Source organism: Nicotiana sylvestris, chromosome 9, assembly GCF_000393655.2.
Source record: "Nicotiana sylvestris chromosome 9, ASM39365v2, whole genome shotgun sequence".
In the NCBI taxonomy this organism is placed as follows: Eukaryota; Viridiplantae; Streptophyta; class Magnoliopsida; order Solanales; family Solanaceae; genus Nicotiana; species Nicotiana sylvestris.
This window is the reverse complement of record NC_091065.1, coordinates 148,658,950-148,675,216: the sequence shown is the minus strand read 5'-3', so window position 1 is coordinate 148,675,216 and position 16,267 is coordinate 148,658,950.

The following is a 16,267-nucleotide window of genomic DNA, read 5'->3' as shown; positions in this document are numbered from 1 at the left end:
TCATGCACTGAGTAAACCTCCTTTCAAGTCGTTCACTGACCCAACACGTAGGCAAGAATCCTACCATCACATCAATACTGTGCGACAATTGTTCATAAGAATCATGGAAACTTGTGCCTAGTCTTAGAGCTCTCAGAAGTACAACTACTGAGCTGAAACGACAGAATATCCTTCCACAAGGCGACGACAATAGTCAAATCAACTACGCCGGGAGAAGCATCCCGTACCACCTCTGTAGTACCTTTAAAATTTCTCAATTCCTAATTTATAATAAGCTCTCCACATCGCATAAGATTGAATAGGAAGGAAATAAAGGCATAAGCCTCAAAGGAATCAAACCGCACGTGGGATGACCCGGCCAGTCGTCTCATGAGTTACCACTCCATTTGTCCCATTTCTACTTCCTTATGATTTTTTTATCCGTGTTATGTGGTATTGCGTTGGTTGGATCAAATTCGGAATGATTTTGGTAAGGTTTGAGACACTTAGTCACTTTTGAGGAAGGTTAAGTTGGAAAAGTCAACTGGATGTTGAATTATGTGTTAGAGAGCTCGCATGTGAGTTTTGATGGTTCGGTTAGCTTCGAGAGGTGATTTGGGACTTAGGAGCGTGATCAAAATGAGTTTTGGAGGTTCAGAATAGATTTAGGCTTGAATTGGCAAAGTTGATATTTTGGCGATTTCCGGTTGGTAGGCGATATTTTGATATAGGGGTCGAAATGGAATTTCGAGAGTTGCAGTAGATCTATTGTGTCATTTGGGATGTGTGTGAACAATTTTAGGTCATTCGGAAGTGGTTTGGTTGGGTTTTTGATCACAAGCGTAATTTAGAAGATTTTGGAATTCTTGGGCTTGAATCTGATGTGAATTTGGTATTTCGATGTTGTTTTGAGCGTTCCAAAGGTTGGAACAAGTTTGAATGAGGTTATGGGATATGTTGGCATGTTTGGTTGAGGTCCCGGGTTCTCGGGTGTGTTTCGGGTGGTCAATCGGACCATTTCATGAAGTTTAGAATTGCAGAAATCTGCTACTCAGTGTTGCAGACAAATGCTCTTCGCGTTTGCGATAAAGGAGCCGTGATCGCGAAGTGTTAGCTGGAGGAGGCTGAAACTTTGTCCTTCGCATTCGTGATGGAGTCTTCGCGTTCGTGACGGGCTAGGAAACGATGCATCGCGTTCGTATAGAATAAATTGGCCAGCTGGGTTTTGAGATATTTTGTTCATCGCGTTTGCGGGCGAGGGAGCGCGTTCGCGAAGGTCTGTCTGGGTAAAGCATCGCATTCGCGATAGGGTGATTGTGATCTCGAAGAAGAATTTTGGTCAATGGAATTTTTGTGCTTCGCGAACGCGAGGCTTTGACTGCGTTCGCGACGAAGGAAATTTTGGGGTTTATTTGTTCCATTGTTGGTCATTTTTGGAGTTTTTTGAAGGGGATTGAAGAGGGATTCAAGGGGAATCACTTGGAGGTAAAATTCTTGGACTTAAAACTAGATTCTAATGTGAATTCCACCTAAATAATCATGGAAATTTAGCCAAAAATTGAAGAACTAGGGCTTGGTTAGACCTTTGATTGAGGATTTGAATGACCATTTGAGGTAGGAGTTCAAAACTTTTGATATGTATGAACTAGTGGGGAGATAAGGAATCTATTGATGTAAACATTATCGAATTCCGAGACATGGACCCGGGGGTCGGGTTTTGGTAATTTTGGGATTTGTGTTGTATTTTGATTATTTTTGCTTGGGCTTCGTTCACTTAGTATATTTTATCATCCTCATTCTAATTTTGGAAAGATTCAACGCAAGTGGAGGCCGATTCGAGGGGTAAAGGCGTCACGAGCTAGAGATTTGACCGGTTCAAGGTGAGTAATGATCATAACTGATGATCTGAGGGTTTGAAACCCCGGATTTGCACATCGTAGTGCTATATTGAGGTGAGGCACACACTTGATGACGAGCGTGGGGTCATGCACTGTTGGGGATTGTGACTTAGTCCGTCCCGGATGACTATTTTACCGTATATTTGACTGAAACCTATTTGCTATCATCATGATTTGGGCTGAATGCCATATTTGGGCCTTGTGCCAACTATTTGAACCCTTCGGGGATTTTTACTAGTATTTTCTCACTGTTTTGACATTACACTTGAACTCAGTCATGTTATTTTCCACTGTTTTTCATACTCAGCCATGTTTACTAAATTTTAATACTTTAATGATATTTTAAATAATGTTTGGGCTGAGAAACACATGTTTTACTACTGCCCAAGTGGCTTGTGAGGATTTTGACTGAGTAAGGTTGAGGGCCTATGTTGTGAGGAAACATTTGATGCCGATTATGAGGCCGAGGGCCTAAGATATGTACGCCATGAGGTGGATTGGTTGATATGAGGCAGAGGGCCTAGTGATGATGTCACGCCCCGAATCAGACGAGGTATGGCCGACACTCGGTGCCATACTTGGCCCGAGCGTACCACACTATAACTGAAAACTCTGGAGGGGTAACCCTCAACTTAGTCCAATGAGGACATATTTTGAATCATATGAAAATATCTACTCTCTTGTTTGAGGGGTAAGCATACCCAAAAGCTCATATACATTTATATATAACTATGGAGGCTGACGAGGCCGCCATGAACATCTACTGATATACAAACTATACAGGACTCATCTACAAGCCTCTAGAGATAACTGAACTGTACCATGGTCGGGACAAGGCCTCGACCTACCCATCAAATTTGTATATATAAAATGGACTCCAAGGTCTAGACCTGGTAACTCCGAGGAAATGTAGCTTACCAACCAAGCTGATGTTTGACTCTATTTTCTGGGAGGGTCTGTCCAACTGTCAATGAGGACCTGCAGGCATGAAATGCAACGTCCCCGGGAAAAGGGACCTTAGTACGAAATAATGTACCGAGTATGTAAGGCAGTAGGATTATTGAAAGCTAAAACTGAAATGATAATATAATAACTGAAAGTAACTGGGATTCAAAGATAATTTGAAGATATGCTTACCTGCTGATACTAGCTCAACTCTCTCAATATTGTAAGTAAAATAGTTGTCCGTCCCTATAAGGCTCGATATATATATATATATATATATATATATATATATATATATATATATATATAACTGCTCTGCCATAGTAGGCTCGCTCATAGGCGCTCGACCATACTAGGCTCTGTATCTTGGCCATTCTGGGCTCGCTCATAGGCACTCATCCACAACAGGCTTGCTATATAACTCACCATCTGATCAGAGGTTTCCCAATAGGGCTTCCCATAGATTATAGCTCGATGGTAGTGAAAATACTGTAATACTATATATATATAGACTCTCTGCTCTCTGGGCTGACAGAAGACAAAACTAAACTGAATATGAAGTCCCGATAAGGGAGAATGCTGTAACTTATGAGACTAGGAAGATGTACATAAATTCAGGAATATGAACTTTTCTTTTGTGTCTCGTTATCAAACACATGTACTTACTGGATCATGCCAAAATGAAGGAAAGGTTTAGCCTTAACATACCTTATCACAATATTTCAAATCACCAAGTTGAACTCGCCTCTTCAAACCTCAATCTACAACAATGACAATAATACTATCCTTAAGTTACGAAAGGTACAACTATCACATAACGAACGACAATTTTATTTTGTATAAAAATGGGCAGCATCTCCCCTATAATCTTTACTTCCTCCAAATTCAAGATAACACCAAAGTCACAATAAAACAACAATATCAACATATATACATTATTTTCCAACCTTATATGCAATACAAAATACTACAAAACAGCCCAACACACCACAATCTCTTCATATACAAAATGACCATCGTAGTAGTGTTAAACAACCCGAAAATGTTACAACGAATGACCATCCCTCCACCCTGCATATATATGGTGTTTCTCCACACCCTTCCTCCTCCAAATCGCTAGAAAATAGTAGTAAAACACAAAGCCCAACAGCAACACAAAACAGTCCACAAAACAGTTCGCTACAAGTGAATAACTCGAACTCATGCCTTCCGATCACCGTCCTGTGAGTTCTTGCAACTATAGAACGACTTACCATGAATTTACAGTAGAAAAAATTGATAAAAGAGATAAATAAATATACCTTATTTGTTGGATAACTCAGCTCCTATCTTGGTTCTTCAAACTCTAGGTTTTACCCCCCCACCCCCAATTAGAACTTGAAAAGGAGAAAAAATCAATTAGGGTTTGTGCGTAATTTTTGGGATGAAGTTTTCAGGGGTTTAGGTCTGGTTATTTTTGATATATAATGAGGTTTATATTGTAGGAGATAATCCCTTAAATGGGCTCTTTGACTGACCCGAAATTGCCTATTTTTGGGCTCTCATTTAACCAAGTAGGCGACACACCTACTTGTCACCTAGCAGCCTGCGCAGTCTTGCAAAAATTTATATATCTCTCTACTCTGATGTCGTATTGATAAACGGTTTAATGATTTAGAAAATAGACTCATAGAGATTCAAATTTATGGGTGGAACACCCCATAACTCTAGGTATATTGGGAGAAATCACAGTTACATTTGATATAATTTTCAGCATATTGGTGAATGTAACTTGTGATGATCTTTTCCATCTTTTGTTCCATAACTCGCTTGACTTCAAAATATAACACACGACTATTATACGAGTGACATAACTCATAATATAACCTCCATATCATGTTAAGAACCCTAGTCTTACCCAAAAAGTACATGTTATAACATTCCCAACTTGTCGACTTTCGACAAAACATTATTTTCTTCAATTCCTTAGCTTCTAAACCTTCCAACCCTCTTTGTACTTGCTGTTCATGATCTTCAATATATGTAACATCTGAGGTAACATGATAACTTACTTTATATACTTCGAAGGATGATCTTATTTTTGGTCTCACATCAATTGACTTAAGACGTACTATTATATACGAAAACATGGGGTATAATAGATGATGCCACGAGGTGGTTTGATATTACGCTTGGGTTGTAAGGGGGCCCCTCCAGGAGTTTGTACACCCCAGTGACAGCGGGTGCCCATTGTGATGTGAGATTGAGCCCGAGGGGCTGGTATTGTTCTATGTGATTGCCCGAGGGGATGGTACTGTTCTGAGATGTTGCCCGAGGGGTGGATTTGTTGATACTGTGCCCATAGGGCGAGCCTTTATGTGTTTACTTTTCATAATTGACTGTCAATTACTTGCTTAATTATTGAAAAAGTCTTTTCATGAAACTACGTTGAGTTAAAGAATTTTACATATCTTTCATTGGTTTATTATTTTAATTGTTTTGCTGCTTCATGATAGAATGCTCTACGCTTTACGTGATTTCTTGCTTTCAGTGTTTATTACATTTTTACTCACTGAGTTGGAGCAATCACTTTACTCCCTGCACCCTATGTGCAGACTCAGGCGTTGCGGATCCTGCCAGTGCGAGTTGAGAGATCCCGACAGATATCGGATTACACGAGGTAGTTGCTTGACGTCTGCAATCCCATGTTTCTCCCTCTTTATCATTTCTATCTCTTATCAGACACTTGTAATAGTTTGTAGGCTCTTCAGACTTGTATTAGGTTTTATAGATGCTCATGACTGGTGACACCCCAATGTCAGGTTGTGTTGGCTTTTATTTCCTCAAATTATACTGTTAAATGCTTATTTTGGGATTTTATTTCTGATTAAAGACTTAGAAGTTATTATTTTAATTGCTTAAAGTGAATTAGAGGCAAGTCGGCTGGCCTTGTCTTCACGAGAGGAGCTATCACGACCGGGTTGGGTTTGGGGTTATGACAGCACGATGAGGAATCAAGAAGGGAAGTACTCCTAACAGCCCTGTAGCCTTCCGAAGATAAGTACAAACATCTCTGTACCGATCCGCGAGACTCTACTAGGCTTGCTCATGACTTGTGAGACTTAAGGAACCTAGGGCTCTGATACCATGTTGTCAAGACCCAAATTCCACTAAAGGTCGTGATGGCGCCGGACACTGCTGTCAGGCAAGCCAACAAAAATACTTAATTAAATTCTCGTTTAAACAATTTTGAAAACTATGATTTTTCCTTCAATTTTACCAGTAAAAGATAATCGTTTCAAATCAAATATGAATGGTAAGAAGTTAATACAAGATACCCCATAATCATCCCAGAACCCGGTGTCACAAGTGCATGAACATTTACTAGGGAATGGAATAAAATATAGTAACTGTCTGGAATACAAAGTGGACAGAAATGAAAAACACATTAAAATACTCTGAAGGAGACTTTGCTGGCTGCGGATCGTCTCGACAAATGCAGCTCACCTAAGTCTCCGTATCAACCATGCCACTATGCCACTAAGCCACTAGCCACATATGAACCTGTGCAACAAAAATACACAACAAGTGTAGTATGAGTACGAAAATAACGTGTACCCTATGAGTACCCCATCTAATCTTGAAGAAGTAGAGACGAGAGGTCGACTTCGACACTTAGTAATGGTCCAATGATAATATAGTAAAAGTGTGAGGAACTAATGGATTTCATAAAGCAAATAATAAAAGAATTTCCAAAGATTTACTTTTCATTATCTTTATCGATTTATCTCTGGACAGGAAGGGCAATTATCAACATTTAGAATTCTCAGTCAAGCAATACAAGCATGCGCATATCATGCCGGGGTTGTACGGCCCGATCCAACAATATTTAAATTGTGCACTACTAGAGGGTCGAATGGCGGGAACCATAGATGCATCTATTTAATCTACCGAGGCATTCGGCCCATTCCGAAATTTAATACATACAGACAGTCAATCAAGAAGTCAACATGGAACAATTATCCAAGGATAAGACAATTCTCTTTTAACAATTTTATAAAAAAAATGGAGTTCAATCCTTTTAGAAATTCACTTACTAGTTCGATAGGATTTAAGCAATTCATCTGTCAATAAGGTTACCAATATTCCAAGTATAGCATGCTTTTGGGTCCTAGACTACCCAGACTTACACATAATAGTAGCTACGCAGGACTCTCATCACCTCGTGCGTACGTAGACCCCACAAATAGGAGCACATAATCAATTACTTCACCTATGGGGACAATACCCTCTTACAAGGTTAGAAAGGAGACTCACCTCGCTCTGAAGTTCCATAACCGGCATTCCACGCCCTTCTGAATACTTAAATTGATGCACAACGCTCCAAAACTAGCCAATAATTATGCAAATCCATTAATATATGTTCAATTTCTCATAATAATCTAATTTATAACAATTCCTAAACCCCATTGAAAAGTTGACAAAAACGCCCTTGGGCCCACGTGCCCGGATTCCGAAATTTTTCAAAGATAAAATTTACCCATGGCCTCACGATCTCAAATATATTATTTACTCTGAATTTCATGTCCAAAATCGTGGTAAAAATCAAAAATATAATTTTCTAGGTCTTCCACCAAAAACCCACAATTTTCACTAATTTTCATGCTCTAATCCATATATAATCCAAGTATTTAACTCAAAACTAGTAGAAACCACTTACCTTGACATGGATAACGAAGATGGAGCTCCAAAATCATCCAAAGATCGGCTCCCATGGAGAAAATGAGGTTAAAATGAGCTAAACCCCCGTTTTAAACAACCTTACTACTTCTAGTAGTTCTGCACCTGCGGTCCCAAAACCGTTTCTGCGGTTCCGCAGGTGCGGCCCTTCTACCGCTCCTACGGTTTCTCTCTGGGCTCCCTTTTATACTTTTGTGCCTCGACTCCCGCAGGTACGGTCCCGCTTAAGCGGCAAGATGACTGCATCTGCGGTCTTTACACTTCCAGCCCAAAATCGCATCTGCAGCTCTCCTGGCCGCTTCTGCGACTTCGCACCTGCGGCCCAAGCCTCGCAGGTGCGGTTACACAAGAAGACAGCTACTGCACTTCCTCTTCCAATTTCCAAAATTGATCTGTTAACCATCCGGAATCCACCCGAGGTCCTCGGAACCCCAACCAATCATACCAACCAGTCCCCAAACACATTACGGACTTGATTGAGGCCTCAAATCATATCAAACAACGTTAAAATCATTAATCGACCCCCAATCCAAGCTTAAGAAACTTTAGAATTTCAAACTTCTGCATTCGATGACGAAATCTTTCAAATCACGTCCGATTAATCTGACATTTTGCACACAAGTCATATTTGATGTTACGGACCTACTCCAGCTTTCGGATTTGGATTCTGACCCCGATATCAAAAAGTGCATTTTCGGTCAAACTCCTCAAAAACCTTCAAATTTCTATCTTTAGCCAAATTACTCCAAAATGACCCACAGACCTCAGCATTCACTTCCGATCGCGCTCCCAATACCAGAATCACCATACGGAGCTATTCCCAGACTCGGAATCCCAAACGGACATTGATAACACTGAAATGCACTTCAACCCAATCTTATGAAATTCTTCCAAAAAATGCTAAGTTCACAATAGGTGCCTAAACGATCTCGGGTCTTCCAAAACCAGATCCGGACATACGCCCAAGTTTGAGGTCATCATACAAATCTACTGGAACCTTCGAATCCTGATTCTGAGGTCGTTTACTCAAATATCCAATCTTAGTTAATTCTTTCAATTTAAAGCTTCCGAAATGAGAATTATTTTTCCAAATCACTCTGAACTTCCCGAAATTCAATTCCAACCATGCGTACAAGTCATAATACTTGAAGTGAAGCTACTCATGGCCTCAAACTACTGAACGATGCGCTAGAGCTCAAGAGAACCGGTTTGGTCATTACACAAACCAACCCAATTACCCTAGACCAATTACTTAGCTCAATCGTCCTAACCCAATACCCGTTTTGCCCGACCCAAAACCCCTACTTGAACCCTGGTCGTTGATCTTTTAAGATCAACGACCCACATTCCTCACACCCCTTTTAATTCAAATCACCTCCCCAAACCCTAATCATTCTTACCAAATGCCGCCCTCAAACTCCCTCCTCTCCTCCCCTCTGAAACCTTAAGCACTGTCACCTTAATTCCCCCAAATCTCCCTTCGATTCTAACCTGATATAAAATTAATCGATGATCTTCTTACATTATTGGTTCTGTCTCACTACTGGCTACTCGATTGTGGTATAACCTAATAGCTTGCCTAAAATGGAAAGTCGATCTCCTTCACTTTGAACCAAATCTGGTTCGAACTTTCCTTTTCTTTCCTTCTTTGTTCATGCTTTGTCTCTTATGGTATAAATCTCTGAGATTCTCCTGATTCTTCATTTTACCCTAAAGTTAGGATTTTCAAATCTTTGATTTGAACCAGATTTGGTTCAACTTTAGGTCATTTTAATGTTATTTTTCATATACATTTACTTTGTTACTCATAAATCTGCCTATTTTCTGTTAAATCTTTGACTTACCTAAACTAGGGTTTTAACCTTCTTTAATTGAATCAGATTTGGTTCAAATCTTATTTTTTCTTTCATAACTCTATGTCTATGTTCTTTTATTAATACAAACGATCCTTTTCCTTTATTGCTCTATCAATTTGTGTTTACTTAAAATTAGGATTTTCAGTTCTTAGTCGGTTTTGTTATCTTTTAAACTCCTGTCTACATTCACTATGTGATATTGTGCTAATTTTATGGTTTGCCTTTTGAATATTCTATTATCTAGCTTATTTCACTCTGCTAATTTTATGGTTTACCCAAAAATTAGTGTTTTGAAATCTTTTATTGAGATTTTAATCTTTCCTTGCTAGTATGGTACTGATATTTCCTTATTTTGCTAGATTTACCGTGTTCTCATTATTTCCTTACCTTAGTTGATTCCACACTTGACTGTTGACTGATTCTGTATAATACCTACCTTTATCTAAGTAGTACTTGCCTGATTACATGCTGTTATGTCCTGCTAATTGATTGAACTCGACTTCAAATTGATTCTAAAATTATTTCCACTCCTTATTTTTGTATGTTTAATTTATTCCCTTATTGGTCTGCCTAATTGAATACTATTTAAACCCTTTCCCTTTAGGACATACTCTAACTATCATACTCTCACTAAAACTTGGTTCTTTCACTTTGATTCTATGCTCATTGTTTCTGGTGTTGGCCAACTGAAAGCCATGGCCAAATTATTCTGGAACTTAACTGTCGTGGCATATTTACTTGCTTTTTTACTTAACTGGTATGCCCTAATCCTTTGCAATTTTAGTCTCTATGCTTTGCTCGACTAGCATATTTTAATTCCAAGTATGATTATGTTGTTTTATGAGTGACACTACTAGTTTAAGATTAACTAGTTTTTAATAATATGAATCCTTTTATAAGTTAGCCTAATGTCTAAATTTGTTTCATGCACTATTTATTAATCTTACACTTGTTCTGAACTTAGTATCCCTATAATACTTCAGCATGAAATTGGTTAGTTAATCCTAACTCTATAGATTTTCGTATTGTGACTTAATTCATGTGTCTAGGCAACTTAAATTTTTTGCCTAATTGCTTCTGTGATTAAACAATGATTGTACTAGGTACTAGCATGAATGTTTAGCTTAACCAGACCTTTAACTATGTGTTTGAGCATAACTTTGTTTGGTGCAGTTTTGCCTACAACCCGGTGTTCTAAACCATATTCTTCTAAAATCAAACTGTTTTAAAACTTGCCTCCACCTCTTTTATGTACTGATTTTAAAACCCCCACTCTTAGTCCCTTAGGTCCTTAACCACTCCAGTGTGAGCACTGCTCAGGGTCCGCGTGAGACTCCTGTGAACTCTGACACATTGGAGACTGGATTTCTAATCTCTTATGAGCTATCTTCTGAATGTATGGTCCTGTTGTAAGCATTGCCTTGGGTCCTTGAGGCCCTTGGAAACTTTGACACACTAGAAACTTGGTTCTAATATTCTATGGATGAATTAGTATGTTGTGCGTCCAAGTTATTATGGTTGGAAGGCATGGTTCCGAGGTTTATTTGAGCCTAATAAAGGCTCCATATAGTGTCTTATTACTATTATGTAATTCAGTTGCTAAATCTGGTCTGTAATAACTTTGTAATAACGGATTTTGGGGATATTTAGTAAAGCTGGGGGATTTTCTTATTTCCTTTTACTGAACTTGGTAGAAATTCTGCATGTAGAATTTAGTTATGCTGTCAATTCTATTCATTTGGTAAAAACTGTATGAGTTCTATACTGTGCCTAGAAATCATGCCTAAAGGATTTTTATTGATGGTGTTAATTCTGTGTTTGCATATTAGAAATCCTACCTATAGGGTTGACATTAAAATGAATATTAGAAATCCTGCTCATAGGATCTATTAATCCAATAAATGTGTATTAGCAATCATGCCTATAGGACCTCGATGTTTGGTTTGATCGATTTTATGGTAATCTGTATAATTTCTACACATACACAGCTCATAGAAATCATGCTTATAGGATAACAAATCAGTTAAAAATCATTCTTACAAGATCTAAATCAATTCGGTAGTAGATACCATGCCTATAGGACTAAAATCAGCTTCAAACATAGAAATCAATAGGACTTAAGTATGTACAGCAGTTAAAGATCATGCCTATAGGATCAAAAGGTAATATAACCAATTTCTGTAAGTTAAAGTCAGTGCTACACCTAGAAATCATGTCTATAGATCTGTAATCATCAAACTCGTAGAAATCATGCCTATAGGATTCTATTAATTGATTCTGAATACAATCGTCCTTGGCAATCACTTAGGCATTATACGTGTAGGATTTAATAATTATGGATTTATAATTATGATGTATTACTGCCGGAACTGCCCAGACCACGTTGAGTAAAAATCAGTAGGCAAAAAATAGGTTTTAACACCTGCCTTAATTAAATTGACTCTGCACTCTATTTTCTCGTATAAACATCCTACCAATAGGATATTAAGGTTAATAAGATTTGCTGAATTAATTGCGTGTTTTTGTTGTTTATGTCTGGAAGTCAACATGAGCCTATATTTTCTTGATATCTGAAAGTCCTAATTGTTTTTGCTTATCGACTAGACTTTTACATTTTTGAGCAGCGTATTGGGTCTAGAACTATCCCAAATAGAGGTCCTAATACCTCCAGTGCCATAGGTAAGGGACGGGTAGTGCACGCATAGGGATCAAACTAGAATCAATTAGAGCGCTTTAGGTAACAACTTAAAGATAGTAATCGTGTAGCAGGAGATGATAGTCTGTGCTCGCTGAATAATATGAGTAACACCCCGACATGAGGGAGTTACGAAGTATTATTTATGTTGCACGGAGTGATCCTTTAGGCTAACGAATTTAGGACCCCCTATCTCTATTAAATACTCCTCTTGCTTCTTTATTACACTAATTCATAAGTTACGTTTGGTCGGGACCCACCGTTGTAGATCTCAAGGGGTGCCTAACACTTTCCTCTCAAGGTATTTTCGAGCCCTTACCCGATCTCTGATGATGTAAACTAGTAACATGAGTTATCTGCTCTAGGTGCCCTGACGCACCTTAATCCGTTAGGTGGCGACTCTTCCAATCCCAATTCCCTACCCTCTCAAAAGGAGTTGTCCCAGTATGGCGAATCTGCTGGGGATATCTTTAGGATCTTACCATAACAAACTTGTTTGTAAATTAGTCTTTAAGCATGTCATTATCATTTCGTTAATACTTGCACAACCCTTTCGCCTTCCCACTCTATGTGAATTTATTTGCCTATCTTTATTCATTTATGATTTCTCTTCCTTGTTTTATTACTTTTTACTATGGAAACTGACTTGTCTCCTTGTTTTTATCTCCTAAATTTCTTTATAATTATTAAATACCACATTTTATCATTATTCATTGTGCAAATACTTGACAACATGTTATTTTCTACATGCTCAACATCATATCCCACTCGTGCGTACTAATACCATAGCGGCGCCTGATGAGTGTCTGCGCTCTTCCTAAAATCACCCTTTGAATTTGGAAGGGCTTATTTGAGGTAAAACTAGTCGATCAGCGGTGCAGTCGACGGTTCTGTGCCTTTCCCTCTCAAGTTGTCTGCTTGAGGGTACTAGTCTAGACTTCTATAGAAACTTTACTCCGATAACAACTGTACATGCATCATGATCAAACCTAGTCTGGGTTAATATATTATTCGCATAATAACCCTCTAAGAAAATCTTGTCCAAAGTCTACCGGGATTTCCATAATCCCAATAGGCACAACCAAGATATATGCATCATTTGGAGAGATAAATGTCGACATACTAATCGTTAATGTGTAAGTAGTCGAATCTGGAGGGGGAAAAGGTCTAACTCTGTTTAGTTTTGAAGAAAATGAGGCACAAAATCCTCAGGTTCGGCATGGTACGAAGTATACCACCGTTATTACTAGATGGGTGGGAAAACCTTTCGCCAAGCGACAAAAATCACGTGAAAAGGGTTCTTGGAAATTTACCCTCCTTGTTGGACATCAAGCCAAACAACATACTGATCGAGGCTGCTACTATGTTTTGGGATGGAGAAAGAGTTGTATTCCATTTTGGCAATATAGAAATGACTCCTCTTTTGGAGGAAATAGGAGGATTCCCTGGATTACCATGGGATAAGCCCGGTTTACTAGTACCGGAAAAATGCACTACTAGGGGTTTCTGAAAATGAAGGGTCTGAGAAAGAATGATGACTTGGAGTTCCTGAAGAAGTCTTACATACCCTTCAACTTCCTCTATGAACGATATGGACATAGCAAATCTTACCGTATCTTTCATGATGAATTCTCCATCACTTCCCCGGGTTGGACTCATCCTAGGGTTTTTGTATTCAGCGTTTGCTTTCTATGTATGATAGTGTTTCCAAGCCAAGGGGACATAATTCACACCAGGTTAGCCATGGTCACCAAAGCTTTGATAGAGGGAATTGAGGGACAAACCTATACTATTGTTCCGATAATTGTAGCAGACATATATCGGGCTCTGGATCGTTGCAAGAAAGGGTTCAAACATTTTAAGGATTGTAGCTTGCTACTGCAGATTTGGTTGTTAGAACACCTTTAGAGGGGCCAATACTGCCAAGAGTTTCCACGGAGACCATGGAATGATCACATAGCTTTCCACCATCCTAAAAGAATGACCTTTATCCCAGACAAATTTGCACAGCCAGAGAATGCTACAGAATGGGCAGAATTTTTTAGCAATTTGACCGAGGACTAGGTTCACTGGATGTTCGAGTGGTTCCCTACTAAAATTCATCATCAGATCCAGAGATGTTCCGCATTTGGTGTTGATTGGGTTAAGGGAATACATCCCTATGTTCCTATCATGGTCATGAGACAAGCTGGTCGAAAATAAGTCATACCACGAGTCTCCAAAATGAGTCATCACAGAGCAGATTTTCAGGATGATGTCATTCCATACAAATGTGAGGCCCAACACATATGGCATTTGAATATTATCTTGTAAAAGGATACCATCGAGCCAGATCGATATCACACAGAGCATGTGTACTTCTACCAATCATGGTTAGAAGATAACATAGCGGGAATAGTCGATCCAGGGATTGGTCAAGGAAATAGAGTCATAAATAAGGTTGCTGAAGCACAAGTGAAGTATGAGAGGCTACGCAAAAGAGTCCTTGAGTCTGAAGCCAGGCATTTGGAAAAACACAAGTTAGACATGGAGTTAATTAACGAGTGGAGAGAAATGGCTACAAGGTCGACAGAAAGGTTCGAATATCTTGAGCAGTCTAATGGAATTGGAAGGTAAGATGAGAAAGTGTCGTAGACTGTCAGAATGCAGAGGGCAACGAGGGAGGGCACCTAGCAAGGGCATACCTACTGCTGGACATGCACGACCTGGGGAATCTATTTGACATAGCCAAAAGGGTAAAATATAGGGAAGGTCCCTCTGGGACCAAGTAGATTAGGTTTATCTATTTTGAGTCATTTTGGAATTCGAATGTAATAAGGCAGATGCCATTAGTAACTCATTTGTTTATTGTCGTTTTTAGGTTCGTCTTATTTATTACATTAATGAAATGGCGCATTTATCGGCATTAACTCTCTCCAAATCTACTTGACGCTAGGCTTACCTCAAGCACAATGAGGTACCCCAAATTAGGACGCAAATTTACATTCCCACAATACGTGATTAAATACTGTAAATGCTTTTCTGAATCCTTATTGACTTATTTACCTTTTTGTACTTTTCTTTATTTTGATTATTGCCATACCCTAAGGTTGGTTCGCACATACTGGAATCGTCAACATATCACACCAGATCTAGAGGCCCTCCACCACCTCCTCCTCCAAGTAATCTGAAAGGCAAGGGAAAAGCTATAATGGATGATACGAGTGGTATACGGAAAGGAAACGCTGCACATGGTGAGAATGTTGAAACTTTAGACGGTTGGAGTAATCCAGCCCAGAATGATTTGGTCTTACGGTTGGAATAGAAAATACTGGAATTGCAACGGGGACTTGAGCAGGTCCGCAACTTGGCAAACCACTCCCTCACCCTAAACGTCCCAGATCATAACCAGCAAAATCCCCAAAACCCAGCACCTCCTCAAAACACACCAAACCAACGTCTACAAAATCCTCCCGCACCCCAGTAATACGCAACACCTCCCCAAAATCCTAATCCTCCACCAATACCCACTCTTGCTCAACACCAACATCTTCTTACTCAATATCCACAAACCACTTACCATACTCCTCAGAATACCCCACAACCTATCCCTGATCCGCAATATTCAACTAATGATCACCACTACACTCCAACCCCCGGAACCTACAAAAACAATCCCATATACGTGGAAACCTTACCCCACTCTACTCAACCAATCTCATACACTCCTGAATCCGCCGAGAAGAAACTGCTCATTATAAAAATTGTAGAGGAGCTCAAGAAGCTCACAAGCTGAGTCCAGGGTGTTGAAGGAGGCAAAGAAATTGAGGGTCTGAGTTTTGAGGATCTAAGCATTCAGCCGGATGTGGAGCTACTAGAAGGTTACAAACCTCCCAAGTTTGAGATATTTGACGGAATGGGTGACCCGAAGGTACATTTAAGGACATACTGTGATAAGCTCATGGGAGTTGGGAATGATGAAAGGATTCGCATGAAACTATTCATAAGGAGTCTCACTAGAGATGCCCTATATTGGTATATTAGTCAGAATCCCAAAATGTGGGTTAATTGGGTAAGCATGGCATTCGATTTCATGGACTGATTTAGGTTTAACACAGAGAATGCACCAGATGTCTTCTACATACAGAACCTCAAGAAGAAACCAACAGAGTCTTTTCACGAGTATGCTACTCGAT